This window comes from Ambystoma mexicanum, chromosome 6p (genome assembly GCF_040938575.1).
Source record: "Ambystoma mexicanum isolate Mex_15411 chromosome 6p, UKY_AmexF1_1, whole genome shotgun sequence".
In the NCBI taxonomy this organism is placed as follows: Eukaryota; Metazoa; Chordata; class Amphibia; order Caudata; family Ambystomatidae; genus Ambystoma; species Ambystoma mexicanum.
The window spans coordinates 1,518,901,149-1,518,917,258 of NC_090935.1; the positions used below are offsets into that span (position 1 = coordinate 1,518,901,149).

Consider the following 16,110-nt stretch of genomic DNA (forward strand, 5'->3'; position numbering starts at 1 on the left):
GTTTGTGTGTTGAGCCAGGAGTGGAAGGCCAAAAATTCAGATGGTGTATCTTTCCAAACAAACAGGACATCATCAATATACCTGTACCAATGTTTGATTTTGGTCAGGAAAGGGTTCTGTATGTTCAGAACAAAGGAAGCTTCGTATTCAGCCATATGTATGATAGCTAGACTGGGGGCAAAAGCTGCCCCCATGGCAGTTCCATTGATTTGCAGGTAAAATGTTTCATCAAACATGAAAAAGTTGTTGTCTGTGCGATCTCTAGAAGTTCCATGATAAAGTTAATAGGCGCTCTTTTTTGTTCCATGTGGTGAGTCAGATGGTGTCTTATACACTTCAGAGCTGCTGTCTGGGGAATTCATGTGTATAGTGCCTTGATGTCCATCGTGACTAAGGTGTCTTCGGTGCTATCAAAAGGAAGGTTTTCAAAAATGTTAATGGTCGACATGGTGTCCTTTAGATATGTTGGTGTACATTGGCATAGAGGCTTGAGAATAAAATCAATAAATTTACAAAGGGGCTCCAAAATAGAACCACATCCTGAGACGATGGGTCTACCAGGAGGGTTTGTAGCATTCTTGTGCTCCTTGGGGAGTGCGTAAAACGCTGGTGTTCTTCCCTTAGAAGTGTTTAGAAATGCTTCTTCATCATCTGTGAGCCAGTCTTGCTCACGAGCATAGCTGGTGGTTGCAGTGATCTCCCGCTGGATGGTTTGGGTGGGGTCTTGCCTTCATTTTTTGTAGTTGTTGCCATCTTCCAAGAGAGTCATGACCATCATCTTGAATTGTGTTGTGCTTTGTATCATTATGCCCCCGCCCTTATCTCCTGTTTTAACCACGATGTTGTTGTTAGATGATAATTGTCTGAGTGCCTGTTGTTCTCCATTGGATAGATTATGTCTGAGCGGCTTCTGTTTCTTTTGCAGTTTTCTGATTTCTTGTCGCACACATTTTTCAAATGTAATGAGAGATGGTTTGGTCTCATTGTCATTGGGGCAGAAGGTGGATTTGTGTTTCAGCCCAGTGCTTTCTTCCATACTGGGTGTCTCAACCTCTGAAAAGAATGTTTTCAAACGGATTTTGCGGAAAAAGCTTTGTAATTCATTCTCCAAAGTGAACCAATTTGTGGGATTGGTGGGTACATAGGAAAGGCCTTTGCCTAAGACTGCCGTTTCTTCATTGGTAAGATTGTAGTCTGAAAGATTGAAGATGGGTAGGGCATCAGTATTGGCTATCGTTGTCGGTTGCGTCGGTGTCCTTGTGGGGGGCGCCACTGTGGGTACATTTGCATTGGTGGGGGGCGCCAGAACATAGTGCTGGGACCCCCACGGCCTAAAAAAGGCGGTTGATGTTGAAAAAAGGAGGAGGGACTTTGTTGTGGGAATGGTCCAAACTGTTGGCTCTGGTCTCCTGATCCTGAGCCAGAGCTTGACGTGTCAGAGAAAATCACCCATCTTTTTTTCTGTCTCATTGTGCCTGCAGTATTTTTGGGCCCTTTCTTTCTCCTTGTTCTCCTTGAATTCCGGTGCTAAGTATGGATATACCTTCTCAATTTGGAACACACTCATATCTTTTGCTAATTTTTTGTTTTTTTTCTCCAGGGTATCTGCCATGAATTGATCCATGATTTTATTGATTTCTTTTAATTTTTCCTTAGCGTTATCCAATGCGGTGTTACTTAGGAATATTCTATCTTCTTTCTCTAGATCAGATTGAATTTTGAGATATATACGTTGTGCCGTGGTGATTGTTAAAACCATTAGATCTCGACTGCATTTGGTAGCAATCTGACTGAATCCTATCATGTATGCTTGGTCTTCTAGGAATAAAGCTGGTTCTTACAGATAGTGAGGCCCAGTGGTACTAGATTGGCTTTCAGGTACTCCCTGAGAAAGTGGCCATGTACTTCCGTAAGGAAGCATTTCTTTGTTATTTTCAATAATTCATCGTCCGAAGCAGTTGAAGTGGTAATTAGTAATGCCCCTGGCATGTTGAACAATGATGGACCCTGTATAATCTGATTGGTTTGTTCTTCTGTAAAACTCAATGTTTTCTCCATGATGGAGGCGGGAGGGTGTGGGTTGGGAGTGTGTGGGAAGGGGGGGATGCCGGGACCCCAAAAGGGGATGTAAAGAATTCCCTCAGCAAGTGGAAAAACAGAAAGAGGAAATCTAAAAGAGGAGCGAAAATGTGCTCAAAATCAAGCTCATATGGCTGAACCCTATTGCAGTGAGTGCTGTATCAAAAGGATGTTGTAACGGAAGGAGGGAGCCCTACAAGCGGGACCTTAGGCTGAGTACAAATGTGTATAACTAGGGGTGTGGTAGCCGCCGCTCAGGTTGAAATATTTCTAAAGTGTAGAATGTTATTTTATTTGCAAAGTAGATATTCTGCGATGGTGGTGGAACTAATCACCAAGATCCGGCATGCAAGAAATATGAGTCATGCTCACACGCACAAAAGTAACAGGACTGTTTCTGAAATAAATAAAAGAACTAATATAAACCACATATATAAGGGGACATGTGTTTATTTACATGTATTAAAGGTAGGAGTCAAATTAACATAGTATAGAAATACCTAAAAATACTCAATGTCAAAATGAATACATTGGCAAAAGATGGAAACAATATTTATATCCATGGGAAACCACAACAAAAACTAAGCAGACGTCCTAGAATAGGAGTGGCTAGTAGCACTCGATGAGACAGGACATTGCTCCTAGTATGAGACAGTCATTTCCTGATATTTTAACAAAAGAACATACAGCAATTCATGATTTCTGCAATTTTGTGAAACATTGGTGAATATAGATACATCCACTATTACATACATTGTGATGAGGTTAAACAAACAAAAACACAACAAAGGTTAGGTACGTTCTGCTAGAAAACATAGTAACTTAACTATGCACATGTCATTTCATTAGACATGTACAAAGTGTAAACTCTAGGTCCAATGTTACAAGAGAGTATGGGCCTGTTTGTTTGTTTGCAAATAGAACGGAACCTTGTTGTTAAATGTTACACATTAAATGGGTAGTGGCCAATCCTTGGTCTACGTCAGGAAGAAAACTTCCCTAAGATTGAACTGGCGGCAGGATGGACCTGCTGCAAATACGTTTCGGCTTGGAGATGGAAAGCCTTCTTCTGGGCCAGTTGGATTGTGACAACCTGTATAATGTGAACAAAAAGCAGAAACAAATCCACTTAGATTGGGATATTGCTTTTGGGGTATTTAAGGAAAGTATGCTGGATCAATGGTTGCTGAAAGAGTAACAAAAATACCACATATGGATGTGTGTTCTAAAAGAGGAAGAGGGTTAAAAACATCTAACCTTGGTAAGGTCTGGGCTGGAGGTGCAGGAAAGGAGGAGGGGCTGGACTGGAGGTCTGGTGGTGACTCCCAGAAGCCGTGGAAGGGGAGCGGCCCCTTAGTTAGAGGTGTATACTTGGTCAAGGGAGTCCCAAGGTGTGCCACTATAATAGCTGCAAACAAACATAAAGCAAACGATGGCTTAATATTGGTTGTGAAATACGGGAATGCCTGAATACTGGCAATCTGGGGAAAGTGGTCTCCTACTTACCTAACAGAAGATTAGAGCCTCTGCTATGTGGGGATAAAGAAGAATCCCAGGTGGTGGAGATGCCTCTAAGTGGCCAATGGCATTCAGGATGCGAGGCACGCACGTTCATGTAATGGATCCTCCTGTAGAAAAGGAGAGTGCCATTAAGAAGCTGCTCGGGGTATGGGCCTAACAAAGTAGTGTCCTGGCCCGTAGGCATAAAAATACGAAAATCATGCCTGGTATGGGCTATGGGGGCCATGGTCATACCTGCTTAGTCATGGTCAGGCGGTGGGAAGAGCGTGCAGCAGGACCGCCGTGGTCTCCAGTGGTCTGCCGGGACACGCTGCTGGGTGTTCGGCTGGTGAAAACGCCGATCGGTATAATGTGCAATGCGCGCATGCACCAGGGAACAGTGTGTGATCCACAATATTCCTGTGTGATGTATTGTGCGCATGCGCAAGCAGGTAGTGTACGGGCACAGTAAGCTCTGTGACACTATCCCTCAGGGGAAAGGCCCTGGATGTGACAAAGGGCGCATGCGTGAGGGGATTAATGATGAGCACCCTCTGGTCAACGGACATCATACAACTGTGGAAAATGCAGTGTACTGTATGTCGCTTGTGTACAGAGAGCTAAGTTGTGTCATGTGAAGGGAGGGTCCCAAAAGCGTACAGGCGCAGTCAATGCTCCCCAAGCATGCTTCCTAAAGTACAGATACAGGGCAGGTGGGCCCACGTGAAAGGGCAGGAGCCATGTATAGTTGAAAAAAGACCTGGAAAACCTGGACCTGTGCTGGCTGGTAGCCAGGAACGTATGCATGTGTAACTGGAAAGGGGGCGAGTGCCCTGGGTGGAAAATGTGGTCGGGATGGTGACCACGGGTAGAAAGGATTATGGCCAGACTGTTCAGTTATGGTGATAGTTCTCTGTTGGGGAGGCTTCATTCAGGCCAAATTCAATTGTACGCAGTTTGAAGATCCACCATGCCTCTTTGTAGTTTAGGGCATTTTTGATGTTGGAGGTGTTTTGGATCTTGTCAAGGTCCCACCATTTCATCTGATCTTGTGTGTGTTGCAGTTCGATGAAGTGGCTGACCAAAGGTGCTGTGGTAGAACGACATCTTATTTTAGATCGGTGTTCCCCAATGCGTTTATGCACCGGTCTTGCAGTTTGGCCCACGTAGCGGAGGCCACATGGGCACTCAATGGCATAGATCACATTTGGGGTCTTGCAGTTGGTAAATTGGCGTAAAAGCCAGTCTTTGCCTTTGATTTGGAAGGATTTGGTTTTACAAGTATATTTGCAGACTGAACAATTGCCGCATGGATGGTGGCCTGTAATTGTTCTCAAATCCCACATTCCTGTTCTAACAGTTTTCTTAGGGAGACGGGCATGTGTGAGCCATTCACTCAGATTTTTTGATCTCTTGAGAGCCATTCTTGGTTCGGGTTCATCAGGTAGATTTTGATGAATCAGGGGCCAAAACTGATTTATGATTTTTTTGATTTTGTTGGTATTTGGACCGAAGGTGGTGACACAAGTCATGCAGTCATCCGTTGTTAAATGGTTTTTGGGTTGCAGTAAGGTTTCCCTTGGGAGGCATAACACTCTTTTGCGTGTATTTTTTAGTAGTTTCTTGGGGTAACCTCATTGCAAGAGTTTGGATTCCAGGTGTTCGGCATGGTAACGGTATTGTTGTGTTTCTGAGCAGTTCCTACGTACTCTTAGGAACTGGCAAAATGGGAGGTTGGTTCTCAGGTTGAGAGGGTGACTGCTTTTGAAGTGAAGCAGTGTATTTCTGTCAGTCTCTTTCCCATATTAAGTGCATTGTAGCCTATTGTCCTTGGTAGTAATTGTCAGGTCCAGAAACTGTATGGATGTTTGACTGCTGTTTAGGGTGAACTGAATTTCTGTTGTTTGTGTGTTGAACCAGGAGTGGAAGGCCAAAAGTTTAGATGGTGTATCTTTCCAAACAAACGGAACATCATCAATATACCTGTACCAATGTTTGATTTTGGCCAGGAAAGGGTTCTGTACGTTCAGAACAAAGGAAGCTTCGTATTCAGCCATATATATGATAGCTAGACTGAGGGCAAAAGCTGCCCCCATGGCAGTTCTATTGATTTGCAGGTAAAATGTTTCATCAAACATGAAAAAGTTTTTTGTCAGTGCGATCCCAAGAATTTCCATGATAAAGTTGATAGGCACTCTTTTTTGTTCCATGTGGTGAGTCAGATGGTGTCTTATACACTCCAGAGCTACTGTCTGGGGAATTCTTGTGTATAGTGCCTTGATGTCCATCGTGACTAAGGTGTCTTCGGTGTTATCAAAAGGAAGGTTTTCAAAAATGTTAATGGTCGACATGGTGTCCTTTAGCTATGTCGGTGTACGTTGACATAGAGGCTTGAGAAAAAAATCAATACATTTACAAAGGGGCTCCAAAATAGAACCACAACCTGAGATGATGGGTCTACCAGGAGGGTTCGTAGCATTCTTGTGCACCTTGGGGAGTGCGTAAAATGCTGGTGTTCTTCCCTCAGAAGTGTTTAGAAATGCTTCTTCATCATCTGTGATCCAGTCTTGCTCACAAGCATAGCTGGTAGTTGCAGTGATCTCCCGCTGGATGGTTTGGGTGGGGTCTTGCCTTAATTTTTTGTAGTTGTTGCCATCTTCCAAGAGAGTCATGACCATCATCTTGTATTGTGTTGTGCTTTGCATCACTATGCCTCCGCCCTTATCTGCTGTCTTAATCACAATGTTGTTGTTGGATGATAATTGTCTGAGTGTCTGTTGTTCTCCATTGGATAGATTATGTCCGAGGGGCCACCTGTGCACATTTACGATTTTGAGTCCCCTATGGGTGATACGTGGTAAAGTCAAAACTCACAGCCGGATGATTCTGGGAAGGATAAATGAGACCTGACTGACCTGGTTGAGCGTAAACCAGTTTAATTTGACTATGCTTCACTCACATGCGTGTATTGTGTTTTGGATTGGTAAGCAGATCCGCTGAGGTCATAGCATCCGCATCACTCACGCTTTTCAAGCAGAGAATTTGCATGCATCCGTACCCATGCCCAGAAATACTCACCCCAGAGGATGTGCAGTTCAATGTGCTATGAGAAATTTGTTGCATCTAGGTTGATGCATCTTTCCAATCGCATTGTGAGTGGGTCTGAGATGGATTTTTACTCTGGCCCCCTCCTACAAATTTAAGTGGCACATCTGAACAGTGTTTGGTGCATTTAGCGCTGTGTCGGGTTTGCAGTCTGTTCCAGGGGCACAAGGGCCAAGTTGTACTAATGGACAAAGATAGAGAGAAGTGTACCAAAGACGACAGTGCACCTCAATGCAAGCCAAGGCCCATGTTAAAACTGGATGTAATATTGTTTTTGTCGAAGCGATGGGAGAAGGCTGTGCGGCAGGGGGATTGGCAGGGTTTGGAGAAGAGATTATATGGAACATTAATAAGAACTGTTTCACAATATGGACTACATATATGTCCAAACTAACGTGGATTGAAGCATGTGAAACCCCAATAAAAGTTAAAGGAGCAGAAGAATATCCGTTCTGTTTTCGACAGCATGGGACTGTTCCTGTAGGAACACATACTCCATGCAACAAGGCCATGTTCATTCCACATCTCGCAAGAGGAACAGCAGTTTTTATGGACCTGTGCTAGGTATGCGGTCAACAAGCAGATCTGCATCTTCCTTCTTCTTGGCGAGGCACGTGTGCCCTGACAACATTGCACTCAGCTACCTAGAGATGCCTGAAGCTCACCTGACAGTGGCATCCAAGCATGGGGTGTTCCAATCTATCCCATTCTCCATCCAACCACCCAGGATGAAGCTAGCCTGGCTAGATCTGCACTTGTCTCCACTCCCCTGTCTCTGCCCACCTGGCCTCCTCTGGCACTCACTCTCTCACAGGCCCTTCTGCCCTGACCGGCACTTCCCTCTTCCCCTCTCCCCCGCACTTCTTGTTTAGTGCACTTGCACGATCCGAATGTCACAAGGGCTAATAGGACCGTTTTTGTATCATCCCTCGTCCTCCTCTCTTGTCTTGTTCGCCTTGAAACACATTGTGCGTAGGCGCATTATAAATACCCAATAAATGAAATAAAGAAGTGGTGGTCGGTGAAGCTGAGAAGTAAAATATCAAATTATCTGTCAGCAGACTCATCCAATTTGCTTAAAGCAATTTCAGATACATACTGGCTGTACACTAAAATGTGTTTTTTGCATCTCTTTTAACACCAGGGATTCCAGCTGCAGCAAATGCCAAATGGTTGCAGGTTGTTCAGTGGGAAGTAATCTAGCTTGCGAATGACACTGAACATGGTCTAAATGCTTTTAAGAGTGAGCTGAGGGTGATTCGATTGATGGCGCTTCAAACCTGGTATGTCCTGGATCTCCTGCCGGCGATGGAAGCGGGCGTGTGCAAGAGGATAGGGTTATCTTGTTGCCCATGCACACCCCCAAATGACACAGAGAACAGGTCCCTGAATCACATCATAGGGGACTTGAACAAGCTAAAGACTAACATGGAAAGTGAAGCAGTTGTGCAGGCCGAAGATTGATTTGACACATGGATCTTATGGTGCCATCCTGGCTTGGGACACCGGTGATGATCATGGTTCTGATCGTGGTGCTTCTGCTGGTGTTATTGTACACGTGCCAGATGATGCTTCGATGTTGTGCCAAGACTATTCCGAACAGTGCAATGATGATGGTTACTATTGGGGCAGGAATGGCTATCCTGGGTACAAAGGATGGGCAGGCTCAAACTGAAGACCCAAATAAGCCACACATGGTTAAGATTGGAAGGCTGATATATGCCCCAGGGACATTAACCTCACCCCCAACAGATCCAGAAAACTACACTGAGCACTGGATGGACTTAGCAGGTGATGGGGATTGCATATAGCTCACGTGCACCCCAGAGAAATATGCACAGGATGGGGGCAGCTTGCATCATGTGTGTAAGGCGTGGGTTCCCAAGGAAGAAGCAGATAGAGAGAAAGGGATTAACTAAAAGAGGGAATGCTGGGATGCATGTTCAACTCACCGCCCCTACCAAGCGATTTAGAATGCAGAAAATATATTAAGACATGGAGAATGCGCAAAGGGTGGTGTAGGGGGTAGAGCGCAACCTGATGGGTGGAAACAATTGGCTGGAGACACATGTATTCTGGGAAGTTATATAGGGGAAAAGGTAAACATTTGCTTTGTGATCGGGTCATGGAGAATACATTGCATGTGCACGATAGTTATAATATGAACTAATACTGTATTTATGAGTGGGCCTGAATTTTTGCAGGCCGTGTTGGAGACACAGAACAATTAGTTAGGAATGCCAGCAGCTAATGGGGAGAAGGGCTGCAGCCGGTACCAAGGCCATGCTCATGGGAGCCGGGGCAGAGGTCTTGGGTTGCCAAAACATGAACGTAGATTTAGGACATTAGCGCCCCCCCCCCCAGAATAGTGGTCATTCTATTTGAACTAGCAGATGTACAGGAACAACACTCTTAAATCCTTCACAAAGTGGATGTATTGGTTGGATACCATGTGTGCCCTTTGTGAGGGATAACTGATACAGGGGGGAGCAGAGAACAGCAAGATCTGTGATTTGTACCAGGGAGAGCAAAGGGTGATGCTAATACAGTGGGGAGGCATGATGGGGGCACCTTCGTGTCTGGGCTTGCGAAAAGAACTGCTTTGTTTGCAAGGACCAGGCTGACTTCAAAGTTATCTGCCGAGTTCATGTTGATGACCAGGTGCACATCACATGATTAGGAGTAAAGACAGGGTGGTGCCCCATAAGTTTAAACAATTACTTTGCAGCACTTCAAGATGGAAGAGGCCATTACCCCTATGTGATGAAGGCGGAGGAGAAACACAGCCAATTGGAAAAGGGGCTATATGTAACTATTAGCATGTAAATAGGCGACAGCCAATGAGATTGGGGGATGAATACAGTCATGAATGACAATTTATACATTTATAATATGAACTTCATTTTGAGAATGAGAGAGAGCTCTGTGGCAGTGGACTTTTAATACCCTGTCACCCTTTTCTTTTTGTATACAAAATAAAGCTCTTGTTCTCGAAAAAAGGGTGCACCTAGCCTTTTTCCTTAGCAGGGTGTTTTTTCTATGTCTGGTTGTTGTGGAGTTACCCTACAACTTGTTCTTGGGTGATTTTGGATACATAAAGAAAAATAAAACAAATTAGAGACTAGCAGTGTGGCAAATACATTTGGCTGTGCTGTTGGTAATGCCTGTCTGGCTTCACAGGAAAAAAACTGATTGGATGCCTTGTTGTTGCTTTGACTCAAAATCAATAGGAGGCTTGTGGTGTGATGGAGTGGCAGATGCTGCCGTTTTGAGGGCACACAAGGCTGGCTGTAAATGCATATGGTGCCTGTCTTACTTGAGAATCTTCTGATGTAATGGACTGTTGTTGTTTAGCTGACTGGTAAACACAGGGATGCTTATAAAACTCAACAGCATAGCAGACAGTGTTTTGAAGGTAAACAGAGAAAACTGGTTGCTGTGTATCAGCGATGGAGCATGGCTGACCCCATGATGGGAAGAGGCTGGTAGTGTAGGGTGGTGGTAGATGCCATTATGAAGACTGCATGTCATACTGGTTAGGCATGCCTGACTTGAATAGAAGAAGGGTTTAACTGCAAAGTGAGCTACAACCAAGGCCAGTGTTAACAAAGATAATGGTTCATCTTTTAAAAGGATAACTCCTGTGCCACAAGTCACCAACTATGTCAATGGCATCACTCAAGTTTACCTGCTTAGCCTCCATATGTTCACATGCCATTATCAACAAATCACTAAGTCTCTTGTCGCCACATTTATTTCACGAATAGTTTAAACTCTTTTCTAACAGAAGAATCTCTGATTTGATGCATCTGTAATTGACAATGAATGGACTAGATGCAACGGGTTTAGGACCTAATATAATTATGTTTAGTGAAAAAAGGAGGTACTGTCTCACAGAGTAAATACCTGCCACATTCTTGTTAGATAAACGTCTCCTCGCCATGTCAAGCTGATTGCTGAGTCTCCTCGCCATGTCAAGCTGATTGCTGAACAATATCATTTACTCGGGTAAATGCTCGGGTAATGCTCAGCAATAACCTTTGCAGAGGAGGAATCCAAGAAATGGTTAGCCCTTGGATTGAACATGCTGGCAGCCATGATAAGCCCCTGTACAATGAGCATCCTACTCACTTACAAACCTATCTAAGGTGGAGAAAAACACCTGTTGCTTTAACTCTTCAGTCTGTGGCATTCCATCTGCTCATAATGGCCTGGCCTCAAGCCTACAGGAGTACTAACAAAGTATTCTGTTAGCTTGCTGTTCAGTTGATACTACCTTAAAGGTGAAGCTCTTCAGTTGGAGTCTTCAACTGTTTCGAAACCACATTTGTTTGCAAATTCTACTGCGTCGTTGACAATTTGGGTCCAGTGGCAATCTTGTTGAAGGATGAGTTGAGTTAAATTCTCGTTGCTTGAATTAGTTCACACGCATTCAGCAAATCAAAATCCTTCCTCTGAAATTCTTCCGATAACACATTAATCTTTCGGAGAATCACTTCCATATTTAGAAAAGTTAAAATATGTTGGAATCCATTTTATTTCAATTAGAAAACTTGAATGTGCAAGTGAATTTAAAAACGTGTTTACTTAATCAAAGGGACCATTTGTTAAATCCTGGTGTTTTATCTAAGGACGTGTCTGAAAAAATCATAGCCCCATTACAGGCGTGAGTTAGCACTACAAGGGTGGTTGTGGGTGAAGCATGAAACTCAGTACTTTTGACGGACTACACTGGGTAAACTGCGGGACCCACTACCCAGTGCCAGATTACCCATTAGGCCAGGTAGGGACCAGCCTATGTGCCCCACTCCTTAAAGGGGCCTCACGCCCGCCAGTTCTTAATTGGATAAATTATCATTTTGACAAAATTCAAATCAAATACAAAATCATTTTGGAGAGGAAGTGAAAAGAAGTGGTCATTCGTGGTCCCAGTCATTTTTTCATCACTACTGCAGAGAGGAGGCGCTCGCTACCTGTGTGTCTCACTGTGACTATATGTCCCTCATTCCAGCGCGCAGCGCCGTGCGGAGAGGAAGCAGAAAGAAGTGGTCATTCATGGTCTCAGTCTTTTTTTCATCACTACTGCAGAGAGGAGGACCTTGCTCCCTGTGTGTGTCACTGTGACTATATATCCCTCATTCCAGCGCAGAGCGGAAGTGGAAAGAAGTGGCCATTCATGGTAGCAGTCTTTTTTTCATCACTACTGCAGAGAGAGGAGGAGCTCGCTGCCTGTGTGTCTCACTGTGACTATATATCCCTCATTATCGCACATAGCGCCGCGAGGAGAGGAAGTGGAAAGAAGTGGTCATTCGTGGTCCCAGTCTTTTTTTCGAAACCACATTTGTTTGCAAATTCTACTGCGTCGTTGACAATTTGGGTCCAGTGGCAATCTTGTTGAAGGATGAGTTGAGTTAAATTCTCGTTGCTTGAATTAGTTCACACGCATTCAGCAAATCAAAATCCTTCCTCTGAAATTCTTCCGATAACACATTAATCTTTCGGAGAATCACTTCCATATTTAGAAAAGTTAAAATATGTTGGAATCCATTTTATTTCAATTAGAAAACTTGAATGTGCAAGTGAATTTAAAAACGTGTTTACTTAATCAAAGGGACCATTTGTTAAATCCTGGTGTTTTATCTAAGGACGTGTCTGAAAAAATCATAGCCCCATTACAGGCGTGAGTTAGCACTACAAGGGTGGTTGTGGGTGAAGCATGAAACTCAGTACTTTTGACGGACTACACTGGGTAAACTGCGGGACCCACTACCCAGTGCCAGATTACCCATTAGGCCAGGTAGGGACCAGCCTATGTGCCCCACTCCTTAAAGGGGCCTCACGCCCGCCAGTTCTTAATTGGATAAATTATCATTTTGACAAAATTCAAATCAAATACAAAATCATTTTGGAGAGGAAGTGAAAAGAAGTGGTCATTCGTGGTCCCAGTCATTTTTTCATCACTACTGCAGAGAGGAGGCGCTCGCTACCTGTGTGTCTCACTGTGACTATATGTCCCTCATTCCAGCGCGCAGCGCCGTGCGGAGAGGAAGCAGAAAGAAGTGGTCATTCATGGTCTCAGTCTTTTTTTCATCACTACTGCAGAGAGGAGGACCTTGCTCCCTGTGTGTGTCACTGTGACTATATATCCCTCATTCCAGCGCAGAGCGGAAGTGGAAAGAAGTGGCCATTCATGGTAGCAGTCTTTTTTTCATCACTACTGCAGAGAGAGGAGGAGCTCGCTGCCTGTGTGTCTCACTGTGACTATATATCCCTCATTATCGCACATAGCGCCGCGAGGAGAGGAAGTGGAAAGAAGTGGTCATTCGTGGTCCCAGTCTTTTTTTCATCACTACTGCAGAGAGGAGGAGTTCGCTACTTGTGTGTCTCACTGTGGCTATATATCCCTCATTCCAGCACGGAATGCTGCGGGAAGAGGAAGTGGAAAGAAGTGGTCATTCGTGGTCTGTCGGGGACAGGAGAGACGGGAGTGCTTCCCAGAATGCCCAGTGGGGACGGATGATATAAATTTAAAAAAGGTGGCAAGAAATTGAAGGCACCTAACGAAAAGGGAACAATACCGACTCTGTTCCAAAACAGTGTATTGAAAGAAAAAGCATTGCCCCATTGGAAGATGATGCAGCGCCTAATCACAATGGCAGTCAGCCCCAGGACATATCCAATTATGATGCTTTTGATAACAACTCACTCTTAGACCTCTGCTTAGCTATACAGAGGTCTATGACACCAGCTGTCACTAAGGCCTTGCCTAAGGGCCAGGGGAGGCTACTACGGCTGCACAAGTAATACATGCAGCAGAAAGCTCACCAGCAGTGGCAAGTTCTGCCCGTTTAGCTGCATCACCTAACCTGCTTATTGAGACTGAAGACCTGGGACATATGGAAGAGTCTAGACCAACTGAAGCCTCACTCTTCAACTCAATGGCAATTGCTGAATTGCAGTCTAAGATGGCATCACTGCAATTCGCAATGAAGATTCTATTAAAACTCTGTGGCCAGATTCATGTGAATACATTCCTTCACCTGAATTTGCCGGACCCAACGGCTGAGAAAGAGCAAGAAGAGATGAGCAATATGCCATCTGAAACAGCGCAAGACCCACCCGAATCCTTGCCCAACGGAGAAGATAATCAAGATAATATTGAAAACTCTGTGACTTTTTCCTCTAGGAAATAGAGGCAGCTGGTGAGAAAGGGCACTGCAAGAAAAGTACCCTGTGAAGTGGCCTCTCCCTTACCGGACATGGCTATCCCAGTTAAGAAAACTACGAAAGCAGACAAGAAGGCAGTGCGAGCCAGGAAGCGCCAGCTTTAAGGCGCAAGGACAATGACCAGCTGGATTATTCCAGAAAAGTCCAATGAGATCTATATGGTAAGCAGTGACAACCAAGTCTCAGTGCTCTCCCAAAGTAAAGGACAAACAGAGAATAATTTCTCTATGCCCTGCAGGAAGGTGAAATCACAGGGTCGAGAATGAAGTCTTTCTGTGGAGGAAGTAGCAGAAACAACTATTGGTAACATCCCAGTGGAAAGTAAAATCTGTATAATTAAGAATTTAAACAAGAAAGACAGAAGTAAATGGCTTGCTAGATTGGCATTGCTTACAAGACTTCATTCTATTCCTCAATTTGCGTGTACTATTATCTGAAGACTTTGCTTTTGTTGAACCATTAAGAGCTATCAACCCTGATGTTACGGCGCTACACTGTAAAGTCTCTAAAACATAATTGATCTGTAAGCACAGGAAGAGTCTGTTGCAAGAGGACGTGGAAATCGATGCCAATCCCAAAGAAGAAGACCCTGAGTTACGAGTGAAGGCCAATTAGGGGAGAAAGAAAAAGCTGAATAAGCCTGAGTTCACACTGGGAAAGGACATACAAATGAGCGACATACAAAACATGCCAAAATGGTTGGCTGAATCTCTGCCTATAGCGGTGCAAAAACACTGAGTTTGCTCCTTGTTAACCTGGAATAATTGAGCTTTTAAGCATTTATTGTCTAATGAAGGGTCCTTACCACTGATATCTAATCACGCATTTTTCCTGCTACAGGAGACATTGCTGCTTTCGCCGATTATTATGAATGGGTGACCAGACCTTAGCCAAGAAGGGCCAGCGAGGGAGGCCATTTGGAGGGCAGATAATTGGGGTATCCGTTACATTGAAATCATGCAAGATCCTCATGTCTCTTGAAGATAACATCAGTGCAGTAGAAGTGGTGATTTTGGTTAATGATTGCTGGGAAAAATTACTATTGGTAAATATATATAACCCCCCGGGGGAAAACCTTAGAGAATTGCTCCAAGATACACTGCACAGCCTGTTGAGCCAATGGGTATATGATTCTAAAAGCAACTTCATCATTGTTGCGGGCGACTTCAACTGCCATATTAAGGGAGGCAGTGGTATGGCCACTAACGCACTATTACAACCTCGGAGGTACATGGAACATAATATTGAGGATTCTGAAGGGAAATGTTGGTTGAATTTCTTTAAGAACTGGGAATTAGAAATTGTTGATGGGCATACCCGTAGTGACGGTCCGGGTAAATATACATGGAAATGTGGCTTGGCCCATAGCTCTTTGGATTACATTTTTACTAGTTGCAAAGTGGCACCCCTGGTTAAAGATATGAGCATATTTGACAATGGGTAGAGTGGCCATGAGGCGCCGATTATGTATTTTGGTGCCCAGGAATATATTCCGAAAGTAGAAGATGTGGGCAATTTATTAGTGTATCACTCAGCAACCTCGGATAGTATGGTCCAAAAAGAATATTTTGAAGGCTGAGCAGGCTACTGCACATTTGAATGACAGTAGCCTCATTTATTTGAGGCGATGCCTACAGCGGAAACTGAGAGCTGGATTTTGTCTTTCTCTGGTGTGCATGCAACCTCTAGGACCAACCTGATGTTAAGAGACTGGGGAGCAGACGGGTCTTTTGATAAAATTATCAGAGATGCCAAACGGCAGTTAAGAAGCGATATTCGTAAAGCTAAGATGTCTGTAGATCGCTTGCTGCTTTCCATTTGGCCTCTAGAAAATTGAAAAATAAATACTGGGCCTGGTTAAAGTTACAGAAAAGAGCCAAGAGAGAGGAATTATGGCAGTGCACTGTTAATATACTGTGCACTCGGAACTCACGTAATATATAAGCACTACTGGGGAGGTTAGTAGAAACCAGCCCCTGGTTAACCTCATTAGTGCACTTGATTGCATTGAATTTATTGAGAAACGTAATGCCCCCGAAAGTTTGGTTCAGACTTGTGAGGCTATTGTTAAGCCTAATTGCCCTCCGTTTGTGGTAACAGTAAAAGACCTGCAAATGTAAATTATGAGCCTAATATCATCAAGGGCACCCTGCCATAACGGCCTCGCTAATGTAGTGCTTAAAAAGAATTCTTATTTTT

The 16,110-nt window shown here is 44.1% G+C and overlaps 1 protein-coding gene across 7 annotated transcripts in view; it reads left to right on the plus strand.

The window, feature by feature from the left end:
- The window catches only part of NRG1 (neuregulin 1), a 2,309,699-nt gene that overhangs the window by 1,425,770 nt on the left and 867,819 nt on the right, over positions 1–16,110 (plus strand). The window lies entirely within an intron of this gene.